The following is a 17,603-nucleotide window of genomic DNA, read 5'->3' as shown; positions in this document are numbered from 1 at the left end:
GTGACAATGTTGCTTTTGAATTGAACCCACATTTGATGAACAGGAGAGAATGTTCCTGTTCAACAGTGCCCAAAACACTGAATCTGACGTTTTTGAATCTTTTCTGTCATCTAACTGAATCTGACGTTTTTGAATCTTTTCTGTCATCTAACCCAATTGCTCATGACTTCATCGATCTTGAACATGCCTACTTTTCAAAGAAAGACAGACAAAAGCGAAATCTGCATGTTAGCCATCTGCCTGAAATGGTCAATGCACTTTTGTAAAATTGTCACAGCTGTTATGCACTTTTGTGAAATTATGCAAAACTTGGTGCTGTGCTGTTAACATTTGAACAAAATGCATTTTGTTCAAATGTTTAGTGCAACTTGCTACTATATAATCGCTGTATGCGCTTTGTGGTAATAATGCACTGCTGTGAAAAGTTTGCGCTAAATGTTGGCACTATGCATCATTGTTGGAGCACCCTCCTGTAGATGCACCATGCTGAAAAATGTACTTATAATGTGAAATGTTTCGTGTAAATTATTGTCACAATAATGTTTTGTGCGCCCCCATGTATGTGTTCTGTGCTAATAATGCACGGTTGTGAAATGTCCGTACACATTTTGTGGCAATATGTAATTGTTAGTGCATCCTCCTGCGGATGCTTCGTGCTAAAAATGCACTTCCATTAAAATATTGTACGCTCATGTCAACTGGTACTATATTTTCAATTGTTTCTCTGTCAATTTCAGATGTTTGTTTCCAATTACTTCAGTATCTCCCTGTTGCAATTCCAGGTGATTCATTATGCATGTGCCAATTTGAGGTGTTTAATTCTGATTCCTGTATTTACAGTGTAAAATTAAAACTATTGTTTTCAAACATTCCTATGACACCTGGTAATGGTTCTGTGTTTTTTTGTAATTTGTATTTTGTTTTTCTGCAATAAATATTTGAAATGGATCTGAGACTGACTTACTACTTTTAGCACTCTTTTTCACCACATTCCCACGTACAGATATTGCAATATCAACTCTTCCTTTCTACCTGTTTCAAACAAGCTCTATTTTTTAATTAAAAAGTGTTTTTTTCTTGTGGCTGTTTGATCAATTCATAGCAAGCATTGACTGAAATAAACAATTTATATATCCAGCACAACATGCAATTCATTAACTTTTGACCCTAGCCTTTAACACTTCCCAAAATAAATCTTTGGTGGACATTGCATCGACGCTGTTCATTTTGAATGAACATTTTTCTTGTGTGCAGACTCTCCTCGGTGTCCGAACACCCCGTGTGTACACGCAAGCACAAGACCAAGTACGCACGAAAAAGATCCTGTAATCCATGTCAGAGTTCGGTGGGTTATAGAAACACGAAAATACCCAGCATGCTTCCTCCGAAAACGGCGTATGGCTGCCTAAATGGCGGGGTAAAAAACGGTCATACACGTAAAATTCCACTCGTGCAAAAAAAAACCCACACGAGTGTACGTGGGAGTTTCAGCCCACGAACGCAGAAGAAGAAGAAGAACAAAACAAGTTAAGCAAGTTTAAAGATGATATGCAGATTATCATTATTATTTTCATTGTCATTATTGTTTGAATTCTTTATAATGTAATAATGTTTTTCTTGTGTATGATTTCAACTAATTTCTTTGATTATATATTCATTGATATGATTTTTATTTACCCGTTGTATTCTTTATCTTGTTTAACATTTGTTTAATTTATATACCTTTTCATTTGATAGCACATGGCTTGTTTGTTTGTTTGTGTGTTGTTGTTGTTTTGCATTTATGCGTGTATGTTTGTTGTTTGTTTGTTTGTTGTTGTTGTTGTTGTTTTGCATTCATGCGTGTATGTTTGTTGTTTGTTTGTTTGTTGTTGTTGTTGTTTTGCATTTATGCGTGTATGTTTGTTGTTTGTTTGTTTGTTGTTGTTGTTGTTTTGCATTTATGCGTGTATGTTTGTTTGTTGTTGTTGTTGTTGTTGTTGTTTTGCATTTATGCGTGTATGTTTGTTGTTTGTTTGTTTGTTGTTGTTGTTGTTGTTGTTTTGCATTTATGCGTGTATGTTTGTTTGTTGTTGTTGTTGTTGTTTTGCATTTATGCGTGTATGTTTGTTGTTTGTTTGTTTGTTGTTGTTGTTGTTGTTGGTGGTGGTGGTTGTGGTGGTGGTGGTGGTGATGGTGATGGGGGTGGGGGTGGTGGTGATGGTGGTGGTGGTGGTGGTGGTCAGGTGGTAGAGTTTGTGTGTGTGGTTCATTTCTTCTTCTCTTCTTCATTGTTGTCTTTCTAACTTTCTCCGCAATATTTTTTTCCATTTTATGCTCTGGTTGCATTTAGCATTTTTTCTTCGTCTAAAATGTCTTTCCATGTGTATGCTTCTTTAGTTAATATTATCTGTTTAGTATTTATTTAAGGACAAGTTGTTAGACAAGGCTATGTGCCTTAAACCTTTAACCTTGTATAATAAAGTTCGTTCGTTCGTTTGTTCGTTCGTTCGTTTGTTCGTTCGTTCGTTCGGCGTTCGTTCTCTCTCTCTCTCTCTCTCTCTCTCTCTCTCTCTCTCTCTCTCTCTCTCTCTCTCTCTCTCTCTCTCTCTCTCTCTCTCATCCTCGCAACTACAGCAACTACAACAACAACAATCCAAAATAGCAAAAATGTAGGAACAACCCACCGAGCTGCACTCAAACATGACACACGAACACACGAACAAATGAGTGTGGTCAATTATGTATCTATACATTCGTAGATGCCTTTCATTTGTTTCATGGATTTTAATACTATAGACATTTTTGAGTGGTAAATGTTGAAGGATGAAAGAAAATATATACAGGGTGGGCCACAAAAAGAGGGACAAAATCAAACTCTCATATTTTCTAAGAAAAGGTTTCTTTCTGACCAGAATGTCCTTTGTTGTTGTTAACCACACTACCAGTGTTTCTGAAGCGTGTGATAGTATGACGATGTGGTATTTTCTTTCCAGGGTGTTCGCGTCGAAACTGTCTTTGAACCAGAGTAGGCGACTTAGTTGCCAAATACAGTTCCACAATCTTGGTCCTCTCTTCGACGGAAAAGTGAAAAGGGGTCCATTCTTCTGTCAGATAAAACTTACAGGTCTTCTGGATATATCACCTGAAAATCAGAAAGAAACAATTATTTTCTTAGAAAATATGAGAGTTTGATTTTGTCCCTCTTTTTGTGGCCCACGTCATCCAGCAGCGCGGGGCCTGGATTGAACATGTCATCAATTACTGACAAGAGCAACCAAATGTTCTTCGATTTCGAAATGCTTTGGTATAATAAAAATTTGAGATGTTGTCCACATCTGGTGAAAAAAATCTTGCGAAAATTCTTGTATTTGTAGAAACTATTACAGTTTCTTTTTGTCCCTCTTTTTGTGGTACACCCTGTATATATTGTGAGTGGACGGATACATGTTATTCATTAAAAGCCCCACAATGTTGCGATTTGCAACACACACAAAAAACAAAAAAAACACGTGTTCTAAGAAATGCGTCCAAATAAAAAAAGAAAAGTCTGCTTGTCTGCTGCATGTAGATCCAGTGAGCGCTGTTAGATCAAAAACGGTGTGGTCATTATTTATCATTTATAATTATGCATAATCATTCCATTCGTCAAATCCATCATCTTTGTTGCCCCGGAGTATGCGATACGAGTTACAAACAAAAGAAATTAAGTAAAGACCTTAATTGTCTCGAATCAATTTTTATTCTCTGCTCTGTACAAGTCAGTCGTTGTTCACCAGAAGTGGAACATCACGAAGATACTTGTAAAGATGAAAATCCAAGAACTTTTTGGGCAAGCAGTGTTACTTTGTCATGCTAAACAGGCGGGGAAAATGAGATTTTCTTTAAAAGGGGGCAGTTTTCAAAGTCCTATGAAATCGGTGCAAGACATGCCAGAAAAAAAATCAGTAATGCACGTGCTACAACAGGGTTCCAGCCACAAAATGTGCTCACAAATTTGTGTTTGTAAAATGACACACTGACAAAATAATGCAATGAAAACGGAGAGACTTGGATAAGGCAAGGGCAGTTTGATGGCAAAAAGATGTTGTTTCTGCCAGGCAAGTGGTTCAGTGTTTTGCAGTGTCTCACTTCAACATCATCGGACTGAAGGAATGGCTAAGATTTTGCAGTTTTTCTTTGTAAGAAATACTACTGTTGTGAATTTGAGATGAGAGGGTTGTCTAGAGTAACAAACTCTAGCGTTGTTTTCGCTGGCATTTTTGATGTGACATTTTCTCGAGACAGTCCTCAGTTCTTCAATAAAACAATACAGAAAAAAGTAAATCATTTGACCTTGTCATTTCTGTATGGCACGCGTTTGAAAAAGTGGTCCTTAACTTTTTTTTTAAAGGGTATATTTTACAGAATGAGCATGCAGCAGCAAGACATATCAAACAAACAAAAAAATCAGTAACGAAAGAGACACAAGGCAAGACAAAAACTTTGGCATAGCGGAAAATAGTTCAAGTTAGGCATGTGCACATTCTGTTTGCATAGAGTCCTCGACCTAGAGAGAGACAGACAGACAGACAGAGAGAGAGAGAGAGAGAGAGAGAGAGAGAGAGAGAGAGAGAGAGAGAGAGAGAGAGAGAGGGAGAGACAGACAGACAGACAGACAGACAGAGAGTAAGAGGGACACAGAGAGACATAGGCAGACAGAGAGAGACCTCGACCTAAACATAAAACCAAAGAACAAACAAAACAACAAACCAATAAACAACACAATACATAGAGAAAAAAGTAAGAATGGCATGTACAAGAAAATAACCATATCGGTTGAAGAGACGTTAAAAATCAATAACACACACACACAAACGCACGCACGCACGCACGCACGCACACACACTGACACACACACAAATACACACAAACAGGCAAACAGATAAACTGATCTCCACATGAGAATTAAAGGTACTGAACTTGTCAAATCCAGGTGCACGGAGCCCCTGCGGCTTTTAGTCATACCTTAGGCAGCTATCCGTTAGAAGAACTACCAAGTTTCATTGACTTGCACCCAAAGAGTCAAGAACTGCGATTTTTTTACGAATTAATTTCGAACTCGGACCCGGCTGGTCTTGACCTATTTTTGGATCTAAATTTAGATCAGGTAGATCACCACATCATGCACAAAAAGACAGTCACTAGCAAACTATGTCAGACATCATCATGAGTTTGTGTAAAACAAAATGGAGGCCGGAATCACTCAGTTGAATCGAACTCCGACCAAACACCACGTAATAACTAGGTTAATTTATGCACTCGCGTGAACAAGAAACTGTCGAGCTTCACAGATGTCGTCGTTGGGTAGTTTTGGGTTTGTTTTACTACCATAGGAGGATTTTTGAACTGTAAATGCACTCAGCTGCAACAAAAACGCAAAACGAAGGCTGTGAGCTGCACTGTGCCTTTAATATTTGCCTGATGATTACATGGTCGGTCACTGTGAAAAAGCCCACTCTCTCAAGCGAAATATGATCAAAATTGTTGAAGTGAAGCACACACAATATACCTTAAAAAAAAGTTCACACTTGGGGCTAACATATATTACTGGAATCGAGGTTATTAAAATAATGTTCTATAATTATATGCCTCTATATTCATACAAAATAAATTAATGTATATATCAAGCACATGCCACTTTGTAATTATAGGTGTAACATTTAGCCGCATGATCTTCGAAGAAGTAAGCAATAATATTATATCTGAGAAAAACTGGCAATTCAAAATTAAATTTTTAGATTGAGATTTAGTGTCCAGTGGCACCAGTGGTCATTTAGGTCAAGAACGTTACCTTGCATTTGCCTTAAAGTCGATCGACGTATCCGATGCCCGTTCATTTCCTTCAAAAGAGATTTACCAAAAGTAATACAGACATAATTAAGAGTCTTAATTTTGACCCTGTCCGGTCAAAGCATGCTGACTGAATTAACCAGACATGATGTTGACATAGGCAAAAGTCTTACAATTGACCCTGACCGGCCAAAGCCTGCACAAGGGCTTGATCAGATGTGATAAAGACGCACAGAGCTTTGCTTTTGAACGACCGCTCGCATCCTACATCACCAGAAATTGTGTCGGCATTGTCTGACAACCTCTGATAGCCTACCAACTGGATTAATTAGGACATTAAGTGAGTTCTGGTTATATAAGGTTATTAGACCAAGGGTAGGGCGGATGGTAGCGAAATTGGTGAAGGGGGGGGATATGTTTACAGTGCCGTGTCAGTGCGGGGCTGTGATGAGTACACGCCAATGAGTTCTATACCGGACAGTGCACCCTCATACAGTAAACCCTCCCACTAACGACCTTGAAAAGGTCCAGAAAAATCGGTCGTAAAAAGGAGGGGTCTTTATTGGGAGTTTGCGAGGTATAGTTTTTTTCACAGGGGTGGCAACTGTTTGGCAGTTCAGTCTTGAAAGTTGTGTCCGTTATCCTATTTTTGTTCCCATTTGATGTGCATATGGATAAGCATGATGTACGTGCATACATCAGCGCACAGACGGGCAGACATAACACACACACACACACACACACACGCCGCGCCTGTGGTCTCATAGGTAAAACTCAGTGATTGACCCTGGGTAAGAAAGTCAGTGTCTGTAACCTGGGACAGGAAGAGTTTACTCTCAAACATCAAAGGATGCCGTCCCATTGGTAAAACTTGCTCATTGGCAGGTATGGGTCATTGACCCGAGGTCTCAGTTGGTGAGCACACACTCACAGAATACATACACAGCAATTCATTATTGAGTTGTCGTTCTAACTGCCCCTACCCAACCCCTCCTATCCTCTCCCCTCCCCCCCCCCCTTACTTCGAGGGCATTCAATTGTGACAGCGATAGGTGAGAAGATGACAGCCGTGGGCCACTGGACTTGTACGCATTACTGATTACAGACTACCACCCCTAACCCTTGATGCGTGACTAATGGCGTGCGTGTTCCGCGTGTGTTGGGTTAAACTTTGACACTCACTGGTTAAAAGGAAAGGTCAAAGTCGTTATTGACCCTAAATTGGTAGGTCGGTCGTCGAAAAAAGGAGGGCGTCGTTCTTGGGAGGTTAGTTACAATGTGAAAAGCATCCGTGCCGAGAACTTCGGTCGGCAAAAGGAGGGGGACGTTCTTGGGAGAGGTCGTTACGGGAGGGTTCACTGTACCAGGAAAAATGCACTGCGATATTCTGGCCATCTGTCTTCATCTCCAAGGCAGATTGATAAGAACAGGTATAAGTCACACCGGCCCTAGAGGCTCAGGCATTTCCAAACGCTCGACTCAAGACTGTATAGATGTACAGAACCTTGTTTTCTGACGACCGCTCATATTATTATTCTACATACAGGAGTCAGCAGAAATGGTGTTGACATAGTCCAGAGTCTTGGCGCCCTTTATTGTGACACCCACGTATCTGGCAGCGGACAGATTGACGGCGGCCGGCAAAGCTCCACAGGAGAACTGGACACCGTTGACGGTGAAGTGAAGAGTGTTGTTCAGCTGAGCCAAAGACAGAGTGAAGGGATCGTCTGTTGTGAGAGGCATTCGCCCCTCGTCTTTGTACAGCACGGTCGTCATGTTTTTCTCTTTGTGAGAGCAGACCACGATGTTTGTGTCATCCTTGCCGTCATGATTTGCTTCGATGTTCCTGCAGTTAGCAAACATAGACAGTGTTTTTTTGAAGACAAAAACTTTAATACAAGTTAAAGACAATTTTTCTGTTGACCACTGTATTCAGAATTTAAAAAAATGATAATAAAAAATTAAAAAAACCATAGGTAAGTTCAAGGACATTTTGATCACAGGCAACACTCGCTAAAACTTGGACCTGTACACAGAAGAGACAAGTTGTTCACATCGTTGGATTTGGTATCCCTGCTATTAGCAAAGGCACTGTAGGCCTACACAAAATTTATTGTGCACTGTATCCAGATGAAAAGGTAAGTTTACGGAACGTTCAATCATTAACAAGACTGACGAAACATTTAAAAACATTGGACCTTTCAAGGAAGAGCGAGACACACAACAGACAAGTAGAACTAAAAAGGTGTTCTACTGATAATATGATTGTTATTTAATAAAAATCATGATTTTTTTTATACTAATAATGAAAGGTACTGAACTTGTCAAATCCAGGTGCACGGAGCCCCTGGGGCTTTAAGTCATACCTCAGACAGCTATCCGTCAGAAGAACTACCAAGTTTCATTGACTTGCACCCAAAGAGTCAAGAACTGCGATTTTTTTACGAATTAATTTCGTACTCGGACCCGGCTGGTCTTGGCCTATTTTCGGATCTAAATTTAGATCAGGTAGATCACCACATCATGCACAAAAAGACACGTCACTAGCAAACTATGTCAGACGTCATCATGAGTTTGTGTAAAACAAAATGGAGGCCGGAATCACTCAGTTGAATCGAACTCCGAGCAAACACCACGTAATAACTAGGTTAATTTATGCACTCGCGTGAACAAGAAACTGTCGAGCTTCACATATGTCGTCGTTGGCTAGTTTTGGGTTTGTTTTACTACCATAGGAGGATTTTTGAACTGTAAATGCACTCAGCTGCAACAAAAACGCAAAATGAAGGCTGTGAGCTGCACTGTGCCTTTAAGTATTCCGGATCCCTGTATTCAGAATAACTTGAAGGGGCAGTACCCCCGACGACGCAGTGTGACAGCCTTACAGTGGCGTGGTAAGAAACAACAACGACGTCAATGATGATGATGATGATGATGATGATGATGATGACGATGATGCAACAGATGTATGTGCGTGCGTGCGTGCGTGCGTGCGCGCGCGCGTGTGTGTGTGTGTGTGTGTGTGTGTGTGTGTGTGTGTGTGTGTGTGTGTGTGTGTGTGTGTGTGTGTGTGTGTGTTATTTGCATCAGATGAAGCTCCTATCAATTCCATTGTTTAGTCCAACCTTTTTAATAAGGCGACCGCCAAAAGTATCGTTGTCCTTTATGTTTGAGAGAGGTTCGTAAAAATCAATAACCCGTTTATGGTTGTCACGAAGTTGACAATGTACAAAGCGAACAACGCAAAATGTTATCAACATTTTCGTTTTGGCCGTTAAAATTATAAACTTAGATCGACGATCGATCCAGTGGTAGAGACCTTGAATCCTGTGTCCCCGATCGCGCACATGAGCAAGGCACTTGCTAATTAAAGCGTACGACGCCTGGCAGTTGTGCCAAGGCTGATACAGGCATGAGACCAAGGGTAGGGCGGATGGTGGCGAGAGAGTTGAAGGGACGGGGAATGTGTACAGTGCCGTGTGCCGGGCTGTGAGCAGTGCCCGCCAATGTTTAGCTCAGGCACCGTCGCGGCAGACGCGCCTTAGTTCTATGCAGGAAAATGCAGCGCGCTATTCTGGCCATCTGGCAAACTTTCGTCCTCATCTCTAAGGCAGACTGATACCAAGAGGTGTAAGTTACACCCGCCTTCAGGCTCCGGCATTTTCAAAAGCTCGACTCAAGACTAGATAGTTGTCCCTTGTTTCACAGCCGTGAGATTTGGCGAGTGGAGAGAGTGAAGCAAGAAAATAGCGCTTCATGGGGACCTCTAGCAGCAGGAAATGTTAGTTTTGACAAGAGTAGGTGAGCATGCCAGTGAAGATGCCCGTTAGGGGCTCCGCTCACATATTATGTAGCTTCAGCAGGACCGACGGCGCACTGCGGATTATCCCAGTCCGCTACACGTTGCATGAAAGGAAAACAGGCCAAGTTCTCGTCATAATCCCTATCGCGGCATGAATAATAGGCAGTGCGTCGTCTGTGCCGCTGAAACTGCGCAGGTATATTCTGCCCATTACTCTAGAAATGGCGGCTGCTCAGCTGCCAATCGAATAGGATGTTCATGACGATTTACTGACCAGTGCAGACGACTCTTTCGGTATCATACAATCATGTTTAATTTTTGCCTAGCTAGTGAAAAAATCGTTTCTTATTCACCTTCGATGTCCCGCAAAGAGGCTAGCCGCAAGCAAATCTTATTGGCAGAATATACCTGCGCAGAGTCACTACTGAGCGGGACAGACGACGCACTGCAGATTATCCCAGCAGTGCGTCGATCTGTGCCGCTGAAACTGCACAGGTATATTCTGCCCATTACCGGTACGAAACAGGCGTCTGGTCTTACCTGAGAGATACTCGCAGGGTAACGTTGGCGGTGGAATAGGAGGAGAGATCGCCTGGCTGAGAGTCCGTCGCGGGCAAGAGGTTGACAAATAGGCCTGCATTGCCTGCGAACACACCCTTCATACAGGCTGACCACCCTTCGGACATCGGCCACGGCAGGGGAACCACGAAGGGAAAAGACCCATCGCGAAATTCAACCTGCAACAAGAGCCGTTGTCACGAACTGAAAACTCTGCCGGAACAATCCCTCTCAATGCGGTCAATGCGCATGCGCTAACATGGGGAGATTAATCAGGTCGTGAACAACCTAACTCTAACTCTAACCCTAACCCTAACCCTTATCCTTACCCTTACCCTAACCCTTATCCTAACCCTAACCCTAACCCATGGTTCGTTCGGTCAAAGGGTCGCATTTTGTAAACTTGTCCAAGATTGGCGCATGCGCATTGACCGCATTGAGAGGGATTGTTCACCGTACAATGAAAACTCTCATCAATACCAGTGTTCGTGTATACTACTTTATTCCGGGCCCACCTGTTAACTTTTAAAAATACGGGAAATAAATTCAGAAATCTACGTTCTTACAGATCGAAGAGAAAGATGGAGGATGGAGGAAGGGAGGTGGGGGGGGGGGGGGGGGGGGGGGGGGGCAGAGAGAGAAAGAGAGCCTTGGTCATTCATCGATTTTGTATATCTTTAACGCTACGCCCTTTCTAACTACTTATTCTTATTATGAGTGAGAGAGAGAGAGAGAGAGAGAGAGAGAGAGAGAGAGAGAGAGAGAGAGAGAGAGAGAGAGAGAGAGAGAGAGAGAGAGAGAGAGAGAGAGAGAGAGAGACAATGACAATGACAATGACAATGGCAAATCTGTATTTTTCGAGGGTGACAAGAATAAGCATAGATATGCTTTTTTGGCATCTGGCCCTCGCCCTCAAGAGGGACTAAACTATAAAAATAACAAAATAAAAAATAAAAAAATAAAAACCCATTAATGGTAGAACATCTAAGAGAGAGAGAGAGAGAGAGAGAGAGAGAGAGAGAGAGAGAGAGAGAGAGAGAGAGAGAGAGAGAGAGAGAGAGAGAGAGGGGGGGATAGATAGAGAGACAGGGAGAGACAGAAAGAGACAGGAAGAGACAGAGACAGACAGCCAGAGATAGATACAGAGACAGAGATATAAAAAGACAGACAGACATTGCTACAGACAGACATACATATTGACGGACAGAGAGACGGACAGATGGACCAAACCGCTTACTTGCACGCATTCACCGTCAAACTCGCTCCATGTGGAAATTTCGAGACATGTCATGGTCGTCGGCACGTCTGCTGGTGTCATGACAAAGCCCGGATGACACGTCACGCTTGCTACGTCACCGGGCGAGCTTCCGGTTGTTGAAATGGAGGCGTTAGAGACGGATGTCGGAGGCCCGCAGTCAGAAGGACATGGCAGACACCGGTAGTTGTGACCGGGTGGCCGAGGGACACATACTTCCTGCAGTCCGCACGGTCTTGAAGCGCATCCGTTTAAAATGGCGTCACCGTTTACTTCCTCTGATCGGGGATCCCCCAGCCCTGCACAAACAAAAATATTAGTGTAGTGATGCTTATCTGTCTACATGAGACCTACCAGTATAACACTGCAACTCGCATGGCTCCAAAGAGAATGGAAAAATGCGTAAAATTAAAATAAAATACGCATTTTTCCATTCTCTTTGGAGCCATGTTGATCGATGCCTTTACGAACTGTGACAATGGCGTGTAAATACAGTTCAGGACAGCCAGCAAGCTCTTCAACTTGCGCCGAGTCCAAGCCGAGTCAAAAGAGGGTGAGGCCATCCTTCGGGAATTCCTATTCGCCGACTTGCGCCGAGTCCAAGCCGAGTCAAAAGAGGGTGAGGCCATCCTTCGGGAATTCCTATTCGCCGACTTGCGCCGAGTCCAAGCCGAGTCAAAAGAGGGTGAGGCCATCCTTCGGGAATTCCTATTCGCCGACTTGCGCCGAGTCCAAGCCGAGTCAATAGAGGGTGAGGCCCTCCTCCGGGAGTTCCTATTCGCCGACTTGCGCCGAGTCCAAGCCGAGTCAATAGAGGGTGAGGTCATCCTTCGGGAATTCCTATTCGCCAACTTGCGCCGAGTCCGAGCCGAGTCAAAAGAGGGTGAGGTCATCCTTCGGGAATTCCTATTCGCCAACTTGCGCCGAGTCCGAGCCGAGTCAAAAGAGGGTGAGGTCATCCTTCGGGAATTCCTATTCGCCAACTTGCGCCGAGTCCAAGCCGAGTCAAAAGAGGGTGAGGCCATCCTTCGGGAATTCCTATTCGCCAACTTGCGCCGAGTCCAAGCCGAGTCAAAAGAGGGTGAGGCCATCCTTCGGGAATTCCTATTCGCCGACTTGCGCCGAGTCCAAGCCGAGTCAAAAGAGGGTGAGGCCATCCTTCGGGAATTCCTATTCGCCGACTGCGCCCTTTTCGCTCATCACCGTCAAGACGTGCAGCTCATTATGGACAATTTGTCAAGTGCCATGCAAGCGCTAATTTTTAAGCCAAACCATCGCTTCAGGGCGCTCCATCACCTCCTCCTTTTACTATTGACAACACAGATATCAAGTCCGTGGACAATTTCTGTTACCTCGGCAGCACAATCAGCAACAACGGCTCTCTTGATGCTGAAGTCACCCAGCGCATCGCAAAAGCCAGCTCTGGCTTCGACAGACTTCACAAGCGAATGTGGCATGTTAACAGCATTAAGCCTGTCCTTAAAGTGTAACTAAACAAGCAAAAAGGAAAAACATCGTTCAGCAACCTTTACACTTTGATATGAAGAAGGGCCTCATATACTGTCGAACTGCGAAAAAAAAAATGTTTTCTCTCACTCGGACACTGTTTGACGGACATGTGAAGTGCGCGCCAGGAACGACAATCTTCTTAGTTTATCTGATTAATGCCCTTAATTTTTGGTTCTGGTACTTTCAGTTCCGGCTGTTGTCATCAATCTACCAAAATAAAAGATCAAACGGAGTTTTCGATTTTTATTTCATGGTTCAGAAAAATATTGCTTATTTTCTGAAAGTCAACCGTTTTAGCGAATCTTTCTTTGATTCTTAAAAGTCATTTCAGATTTTTGAAAAATAGTTAACGGTTAGTAATTACCAATATATCGTAAACAAACATATCGATAGGTTTTGGTAAGAAGACACAAGTGCGATGAATGTGGTACCAGTATTTTTGTGGTAAGTAAGGATGCATTTCTTTGCTGTAAGCACATTTACAATGCACATTTAATCTGTTTAGCAACATAAACGAAAGCATGGTACAGTGCCGCTTGTTTGTTGTCTATCTTTTCGCGGCAGATGCGTAACAATTAGGGTCTCAGTTTGAAAAAGCTGCTCGGAACCAGAGCAGATTTGGCTTGGGTTCTTTGAGTGTGAATGATCGACGAGTGGCTTGACATTTTTAACGAATCATTACTGTAGCCTACTTGAAACCATCATCTGTTTCTGAATTTGTCATCAGTTATGATTGAGCAGTCTCATAGGAATCGTCCATAAAATGTTAAACCGAAAAAGGGCAGACGATTCTGAATCACACAGGCGGCTGTACAAAATCAGATCTAAAACGATATTTTGAACTGCGACGTCTGCGTAAATGCCCTGTAACAAAATACCTTGTCCTGGTCATGTGTATACACATCAGCTTCTATTGGGAAGATCAGTATTTTATATTAATCACAAATACAAGATTAGAAATAGTTCTGAAGATCGCCTTTGATTTCAGTTTCAGCGGCAAACTAGCAGATCTGTCCAAACCGGCATCGTTTCATGGTTGAAACTTGAATAATCCCAAATAGATCTGAGTGGGGGTAAGTTTTATAGTATTTCAATTTTTTACGGCAGTTTTATTTAAAGATAGTGTAGTGGATGTCTCTGGTGAAGACTACAGTTATATGAATTTGTTGTTGTAATATTAAAGTGATTGTTCTTTATTTACACAATTGAATAATTTGTATTTATTTGTTTGCAGATGACGGCATACTGAGTGCTCCAAGAACATACGCCTGCTGGCATTTTGTGTCTTTTCTGAAGACGTCGAGGCAAGCAGAAGTCACGGTCCTGGCCACACACACACAATGACATGAACAAGAAATGATATTTTTTCATGGGCATATCCAGTATTAAAACTTTATTACCATGCAAACGCAACGATTAGAATTTAGAGACGGTCATCGGTCACACACACACACACACACACACACACTGGGCGGATCCGGAGGGGGGTTCCGGGGTTTCCGGACCGCTTAGGAGCCGGCCTTTGTATTCTAAGTGACGATTTTGGAAAGAAGTTGGCTAATTAGTTTGCTCAGGTTGCGCCAGATCGATCAATTGTCCTTGTTGTGATTCACATTTTTCTTCTTAACCCCCCCCCCCCCCCCCCCCCCCCCCCCCCAAGGAGGTTGAACGCTTCGCGTCTTCAACTAAACACTTCGCGTCGTCAATTTGTCCCTAAAAGAAATTTGGAAACTCCCCCTTAAAAATGATGTGATCCGCCCCTGCACACAACACACAAACACACACAAATAGAGAAGTAACAAATAGATACAGTTTTTCTTTATTTAAATTACAATCAGATGTGGTCGTAGAACAGGCACTGTAAACAAAACCTAGCATATGATATACCACTTGTGTGATGTTTCGGTCAATATCTTTATTTTCCTTTCAGAAATACATTGGCGTTTTGAATGTCAAGGGAAGTGATACAAATGCTGCAGCAGGCTATCAAGAACGCGAAGGCAAACAAGGTAAATACCTACTTCTGACATTAGTTTACTTATTAACTCTTTCTATACTGGCCATTATCTCCCCAGTCTCTCCCCAGAAACTGGCCATTTGCATGGGTTTGCAAAAAAATTCTCAAAAATAAACAAAACAAGATGCAGCCTTCAAACTCATAGGTTTTATTGTGAATATATTGCTAAAACATATACCAAAGTTTGGTTTCATTGTTGTGAAAAAAATAAAAATATGATGTCCAGAATTTATGGGTATATTTTACGCAATACGAAAAAGAGGGTATGTATTTTGACTTAGAAGCATTTTTTCTTATGAAGGCTCTGTTTGCAACAAAACTGTTTCTGTTTACTTGTATGAAGATTGTGCTAACACAAAAACATAACAAATACCAACTGATTTTCCATTTGGTGGTCATGTAAGCATTGTGAACATGTCCAAAAAATCTGATCACACACCATGTGGTCGACATGCAGACCTGAACGGCCAGTGTATGGTGGCAGAGTTGGAAAATAGGAAAAGTCTTGATGCCAATCCTTCATCAAAAGCCGAAGAAAATCGTCATTGTAATAAGTTTGCTTTATTCTAAATCAAACGACTAGGATAGATGACAGACACAACGACAAACACATTTAATTCTATGTAAAACATATACAATGCGCACGTTAACGAGCTGGCCATAACAATGTGCCCATCGTGCATGAAGTGTGGCTTTGGTCGGATCAGTAGCCGTGCTTTGTCTGCGATGCTAAACATGAAATTTTGTTAAAGCGACGATTTAGCAATGTTGTTGTTGCTGCTGCTGCTGTCTGTTCTTGTCACGACATCTCGCCATATAACAGTTTTTTTCCCTCCTGATTCTGAGAAGAAGCTGTTTAATTGTGATATCAGGCCTAGGAACCCCTGATTTTCACTTGGAGCATTCTCAAAGAAACTTAGCGTATGTTAAGAAAAATGAGTGTACTCCACACTTTGTCTTTTGTTGTTCGTTGTCGTTGCATGTCTACCGTTCCACAGCCACCTACTATAAGTGCAAGTGTTAAATGACGTATTTCCACAAAAGACTGCTTGCAGAGAATCATGTGATGCCAATGACAGGTAAGGACATGTGGTAATACATACTACGTTTTGGAACCAGGGAAAATGCAGCACAAATTATTTATCAACCAAATTGATTGACTTGTGCACTATGACAAAAGTTTTCTTTGATCCATAAAAGGTCTTTTGCCAGAAAAATTGCTCTGAACATCAAGTACCCTGCAAGTTGTCACACATTTACATTATTGAAATAAAAAGAAAACACACCAGTAACCAGGTTAGGTACGTTAATATCTATAATCAATATCTCGGCACGTTACTGCCTTCTTCGGGATGGTAAGCTGAACATTATTGAACAAAATAATCGGTTTAGATTGTATACTTTGATTCCTGAACGAAGAAGCAGAGGTACTGCATACAACTAGGACTGTAATATCAGCTTTTGCCTGAAACACACACACATACACTTATAAAATTAATGCAATGTCATTGTATGAAGCCAGAACAATCACTAACTTACATAGTTGGTCACACAATTACCCATCACTGAACAATAAATCGAAGTCGGGTGGATTCAATGACTAAAGCAGTAAAGGCTTTGAAAAAACCCTCATCACAAAACATCCACCCCCCCCCCCCCCCCCAAAAAAAAAAAAAAAATAAATGAAATAAAACAGGTTGTGTATATAGCGCAGTAAACACCATGCAGGTACAAGCGAAGATTTGACAGAGATTATCCTTGTTTTATATAGCACACATTTTCTAGTTTTAATCTCTCTCTGCCTCTCTCTGCCTCTCTCTCTCTCTCTCTCTCTCTCTCTCTCTCTCTCTCTCTCTCTCTCTCTCTCTCTCTCTCTCTCTCTCTCTCTCTCTCTCTCTCTCTCTCTCTCTCTCTCTCTCTCTCTCTCTCTGGAAAGTAATTTATTGACCTGTGGGTTATTTGCGTTTGTATACACATTGGTGATTCGTAAACTATGTTGAAAGAGATTGTCAAACAATATTATATGGGGTGTCTTAAAAAAAATGTATATCAACAAAATCTGTCATTATTATCAGGCACACGGTTTTAACAAAGCTATGTCACGGAATGCAACATAAGTGGCTTAAAAAGTCGTGTTTTTGTGTGTGCAGGATATTCGCAAGGACAGGACCTCAAGCTGAACCAGCACAACAGCGATGCATTCTTCCATGGCTTCCACAAAAGTCTTTCGCCTATAGCGGGCATTGCATACAGATAGTCCCTAACCCTCCTTTTTAAAAATTCTTTAGACCAATTATCCCTCTGTTCCCATGTTAAACATGGAATAATTCTGGACAAATGCGAGGACGTTAGCTTTTTTTTATTTTATTTTTTTATCATTTTACTTATCATTAAAACTTGTTTAGATTTCGATTCGTAAACCATTTACAGTAATCCTTTGTTTTTTAACTTTGTTCATCTTACCACAGTCACTTCGTTGTTTAGATTTATCATTAAATTTGTTACCATTATGCAGGAAAAATGTAGAACAAGAGGCGAAGCCATCAAGGCTCACGTAAGAAATCGACAAACAGTAACACAAACTCAATCACTCCGTCACACATACACACACACAGTACACACACACACACACACACACACACACACACACA

This window comes from Littorina saxatilis, linkage group LG1, assembly GCF_037325665.1.
Source record: "Littorina saxatilis isolate snail1 linkage group LG1, US_GU_Lsax_2.0, whole genome shotgun sequence".
Lineage (NCBI taxonomy): Eukaryota > Metazoa > Mollusca > Gastropoda > Littorinimorpha > Littorinidae > Littorina > Littorina saxatilis.
Note: the sequence above shows the minus strand (reverse complement) of the source record.